Source organism: Coregonus clupeaformis, chromosome 12 (genome assembly GCF_020615455.1).
Source record: "Coregonus clupeaformis isolate EN_2021a chromosome 12, ASM2061545v1, whole genome shotgun sequence".
NCBI lineage: Eukaryota > Metazoa > Chordata > Actinopteri > Salmoniformes > Salmonidae > Coregonus > Coregonus clupeaformis.
The window spans coordinates 54,206,745-54,212,744 of record NC_059203.1 but is presented as its reverse complement, the minus strand read 5'-3'; positions in this window follow the sequence as shown (position 1 = coordinate 54,212,744).

The following is a 6,000-nucleotide window of genomic DNA, read 5'->3' as shown; positions in this document are numbered from 1 at the left end:
TCGAGTTACATAGTGATACTTTACGATATACTGTATTGACAATATCGCAATATTTTAGCGCTAGTTGGCTGTACCTGCACCAAAACACCATTATTGTTCCTTCATAGCTTGTTCTCAATCTTTTCACATTGGGAGCCAATTTGTTTTCAGCACTTATTTCCATGACTGATCAAAACTCGTTCTCATGGCTTTCTGATCCCTCTGCAACAGACATATGGTGCGCAATAAAATCACAGTATCGAATCGCAATACGTATAGAATCATGAGACTCGCAATGCATATATCTTATCGTGAGGTTCCTGGCAATTCCCAGCCCAAGTTCATTTGCCACAACAAATCTCTTCGCTAGCAAACGCGATGTCTTCTCCAAAACGGCAATGTGTCTCCAGCAATGTTTACTTTTTTGACGTTCTATGGCATCTCCACTTTCCAAGCATATATGACCACATGTAATATTTTGGTAAGTGATGCAAATAGTGAACTATGTAGGGCCAGGATGTAAAATATATGTAGCTGCAGCAATTTCTCTTATCTGATATGGTAAGTAATGGGGCTTAATGTATAGCTCCCTAAGAGTTTGACGAACGGGTCCGTGCACGCGATTCCAGATATCTTTACCTCTGAATAAACTGCCTTTATTATACCATATCCACCCTGTCCAAAGTCTCTACTTGGTCTCAGTTCTCCAGTAAACTTGTGATTATCAACACTAACCTCATCGTTGTGGCGGCGGACAGCTAGCCTGTATCCCTCATCCAGTTGAGTGGCAATGTTCTTTTTTCGTTCGTACCAATTTTTGGAAAATCCTCGGGTGTAGGACTTTCCGCCTTTAGTAGAAACCTGTTGAATTATTAAATTTGGTCTGGGAGGTCCTAATTGTTTCGTTGCCAATTTATCTTGATTTGTTCGCCGACAAAAAGGAACTTCTTTCAAAGAGACAATCGAGTTGCACTGCCATTTTGACAGTAATAGTGAATTGATTGATGAGGCTACCCGCTCTTTTCTTAGTTACGTTCATGGTTATGTTACGTATGACGAAAGCGCGTAAGTGCAAGCCCTCAGAAACCCATAGAGATTGTATTGAAAGCTCTGATATTTGAAAAAAATAGATTTTACATGGGAGTCTATGAGAGACTTCTGGGCGATTTTCAACCTGACTGAAATCGCCCCAAAAGGGGGGGCATTTGAAGCACGACTTTAGCCTGATTGGACATTTAGTGGCAGATCAGACCAGACGTCTAGATTACAACACTGATAACTACTGTTGCCGTGACATAATTGATTAGAAAAAAAATCCCTTCCTTTTCCCGTTTGGCAGTGCGTCGCCCATATCGCCCTATTGAACACACCGCCCCTGGTTGTACAATTGACTAGGTATCCCCCTTCCATTTTCCCTTTCATATCAAAAGTAATGTGAGCATTGCATTGTGAAAGACAATTAATTTATATTAACATGTATTGCAATGTGAAACATGTATTTCTAGAGGAAACACTGATCACGTTTGGTGAAAAGGTGACTTTACGATTTTGTGTGTTGCGCTTAGTCAATTGAAAATGTGCTTAGAGTTTTGTAACGTCTGTCTTTTTGATGATCTGTATTGAGTTTTGTACTAAGAGTTGTGAAAATGTACCACATACTTGTGAAAATGCACCAAAGCGAGAGAAAAAAAATCTGTAAGGTAGATTCCATTTAGTATTGCAGCAAAGGCAGTAACTCATGTATCAAGCATTAATGAAGATCAAATAGAGATCAAACTACTGCAGTTAAACAGGGATTTCAGGGCTTAGGAAAATACACCTTAAGGTCAGACAGTAGTTGATCAAATCTGCACAGAACAACTGACCCTCTGTGCACAGACTTCAGTTCAACGTCTAGTTTTGACTTACATTTGGTTGAGTTGTCAACTAACGTGAATTCAACAAAAAATCTACAAAAAAATGCACCTTGTCATTGAATTTAGGTTAAAAGTTGGGTGAAAAAAAGACAACATTCCCTCATGTTGATTACTTTTTGCAAATCCAATCAGTTTTCCACGTTAATTTAACGTCATCACATATCATGTTTTGGTTGAAATTAGGTGGAAACAACATTGATCAACGTTGATTCACCCAGATTTTGCCCAGTGGGGAGTATTAAACCACCAAATTGAAACATTTAAAATATACTGTATATATTATCATGTGGTTGATAAGATGATGATGAGGATGAATCTCTGAATACACCCTTATCTTCAATAGAGAAAACCTGACAACCATTCAAACTCCTTTCATACACTCCCCTCCATATTTATCTGGACAGTAAGCAAATATTTTTACATTTGGCTCTATACTCCAGCATTTTGGAATTGAGATCAAATGTTTTATATGAGGCGACAGTACAGAATGTCACGTTTTATTTGAGGGTATTTTCATACATATTTGTTTTACCGTTTAGAAATGAAAGCACTTTATCTATCTAGTCCCCCCATTTGAAGTTAATTTGTTTTCTGAAGTATTTTGACACATACTTATAGTGTTTTAAAGTAGCCAAAGTTTAGTATTTTATCCCATATTCCTAGCACACAATGACTACACCAAGCTTTTGACTCTACAGATGAACAAAGATCATACCCCCCAAAAAATGCTAACCTCTCTTCATTACCAATAACATGGGAGGTTAGCATTTTTGGGGGGGTATGATCTTTGTTACTCTGCAACTTTCTCACTCATCATTATTCACGATATACATAATCATGGTAGCATCGACATTAATGTAGAAGTGTTCAGAAACATCTTCTATTCTTATTTACAATAAAGGTGATTACAAAATTACACAATACATTATTCACCACCATTCAGTTCCTATTGAGCAAAACATAATCTGAAACACAACCAAAACAAACTGCAAATGCATCCATCAAGTTTGTAGAGTCACAAACTTGATGTTGTCATTGTGTGCTAGGAACATGGGACCAAATACTAAACGTTTGACTACTTTAATACACTATAAGTGAATTTGTCATTCTTCAAATGGGGGGACTATATACACTACCAGTCAAAGGTTTGGACACACCTACTCATTCAAGGGTTTTTACTTTATTTTTACTATTTTTTACATTGTAGAATAATAGTGAAGACATCAATACTATGAAATAACACATATCATGGAATCATGTAATAACCAAAAAAGTGTTAAACAAATCAAAATATATTTTATATTTGAGATTCTTCAAATAGCCACCCTTTGCCTTGATGACAGCTTTGCACACTCTTGGCATTCTCTCAACCAGCTTCATGAGGTAGTCACCTGGAATGCATTTCAATTAACAGGTGTGCCTTCTTAAAAGTTAATTTGTGGATTTCTTTCCTTCTTACTGCGTTTGAGCCAATCAGTTGTGTTGTGACAAGGTAGGGGGATATACAGAAGATAGCCCTATTTGGTAAAAGACCAAGTCCATATTATGGCAAGAACAGCTCAAATTAAGCAAAGAGAAATGACAGTTCATCATTACTTCAAGACATGAAGGTCAGTCAATACGGAACATTTCAAGAACTTTGAAAGTTTCTTAAAGTGCAGTCACAAAACTCATCAAGCGCTATGATGAAACTGGCTCTCATGAGGACCACCACAGGAATGGAAGACCCAGAGTTACCTCTGCTGCAGAGGATAAGTTAATTAGAGTTACCAGCCTCAGAAATTGCAGCCCAAATAAATGCTTCACAGAGTTCAAGTCACAGACACATTTCAACATCAATTGCTCAGAAGGGACTATGTGAATCAGGCTTTCGTGGTCGAATTGCTGCAAAGAAACCACTACTAAAGGACACCAATAAGAAGAAGAGACCTGTGTGGGCCAAGAAACACGAACAATAGACATTAGACCGGTGCAAATCTGTCCTTCGGTCTGGAGTCCAAATTGGAGATATTTGGTTCCAACTGTTGTGTCTTTGTGAGACGGGGTGTGGGTGAACGGATGATCTCTGCATGTGTAGTTCACACCGTAAAGGATGGAGGAGGAGGTGTGAGGGTGTGGGGGTGCTTTGCTGGTGACACTGTCTGTGATTTATTTAGAATTCAAGGCACACTTAACCAGCATGGCTACCACAGCATTCTGCAGCGATACACCATCCCATCTGGTTTGGGCTTATTGGGACTATCATTTGTTTTTCAACAGGACAATGACCCAACACACCTCCAGGCTGTGTAAGGCCTATTTTACCAAGAGGGAGAGTGATGGAGTGCTGCATCAGATGACCTGTCCTCCACAATCCCCCGACCTCAACCAAATTGAGATGGTTTGGGATGAGTCGGACGGCAGAGTGAAGGAAAACCAGCCAACAAGTGCTAAGCAGATGTGGGAATTCAAGACTGTTGGAAAAGCATTCCAGGTGACGCTGGTTGAGAGAATGCCAAGAGTGTGCAAAGCTGTCATCAAGGCAAAGGGTGGCTATTTGAAGAATCTCAAATTTAAAATATATTTTGATTTGTTTAACACTTTGTTGGTTACTACATGATTCCATGATATGTGTTATTTCATAGTTCTGATGTCTTCACTATTATTCTACAATGTAGAAAATAGTAAAAATAAAGAGAAACCCTTGAATGAGTAGGTCTGTCCAAAATTTTGACTGGTACTGTATATAAAGTGCTTTAGTTTCTAAATGGTAAAACAGATATGTATGAAAATACCCTCAACTAAAAGGTGACCTTTTGTACTGTTGCCTCATATGAAACATTTTATCTAAAATATAAAATGCTGGAGTATAGAACCAAATAAAAAAATTTAGCTAACACTGTCCAAATAAATACTGAAAGGAGCGTACACATCCTCATACTGGAGTCAAACTCACACGGTCATTCATTAGAATAGAAGTCATTTGAATGTTTAACAAAGGACATCACATGCTATACTGAACAAAAATATAAACGCAATATATAACAATCTCAAAGATTTTACTGAGTTACAGTTCATATAAGTAAATCAGTCAATTGAAATACATTATTTGTCCCTAATCTATGGCTTTCACATGACTGAGAGTACAGATATGCATCTGTTGGTCACAGATAACTTTTTTAAAAGGTAGGGGTGTGGATCAGAAAACCAGTCAATATATTGCCTGTTGCAGCGCGACACATCTCCTTCGCATAGAGTTGATCAGGCTGTTGATTGTGGCCTGTGGAATGTTGTCCCACTCCTCTTCAATGGCTGTGCAAAGTTGCTGGATATTGGCGGGAACTGGAACACACTGTCGTACACATCGATCCAGAGCATCCCAAACATGCTCAATGGGTGACATGTCTGGTGAGTATGCAGGCCATGGAAGAACTGGGAAATGTTCAGCTTCCAGATCCTTGTGACATGGGGCCGTGCAGTATCATGCTGAAACATAAGGTGATGGCGGCGGATGAATGGCACGACAATGGGCCTCAGGATCTCGTCATGGTATCTCTGTACATTCAAATTGCCATCGATAAAATGCAATTGTGTTCGTTGTCCGTAGCTTATGCCTGCCCATATCATAATCCCACTGCCACCATGGGGCACTCTGTTCACAACATTGACATCAGCAAACCGCTCGCCCACACAACGCCATACATGCTGCCATCTGCCTGGTACAGTTGAAACCAGGATTCATCCATGAAGAGTACAGTTCTCCAGCTTGCCAGTGGCCATCAAAGGTGAGCATAACCCCACTGAAGTCGGTTATGACGCCGGACTGCAGTACACATGGTCTGCGGTTGTGAGGCCGGTTGGACATACTGCCAAATTCTCTAAAACCACATTGGATGCGGCTTATGGTAGAGAAATGAACATTCAATTCCCTGGCAACAGCTCTGGTGGACATTCCTGCAATCAGCATGCCAATTGCACACTCCCTCAAAACTTCAGACATCTGTGGCATTGTATTGTGTGACAAAACTGCACATTTTAGAGTGGGCTTTTATTGTCCCCAGCAAAATGTGTGCCTGTGAAAATTTCTGGGATCTTTTATTTCATCTCATGAAACATGGGACCAACA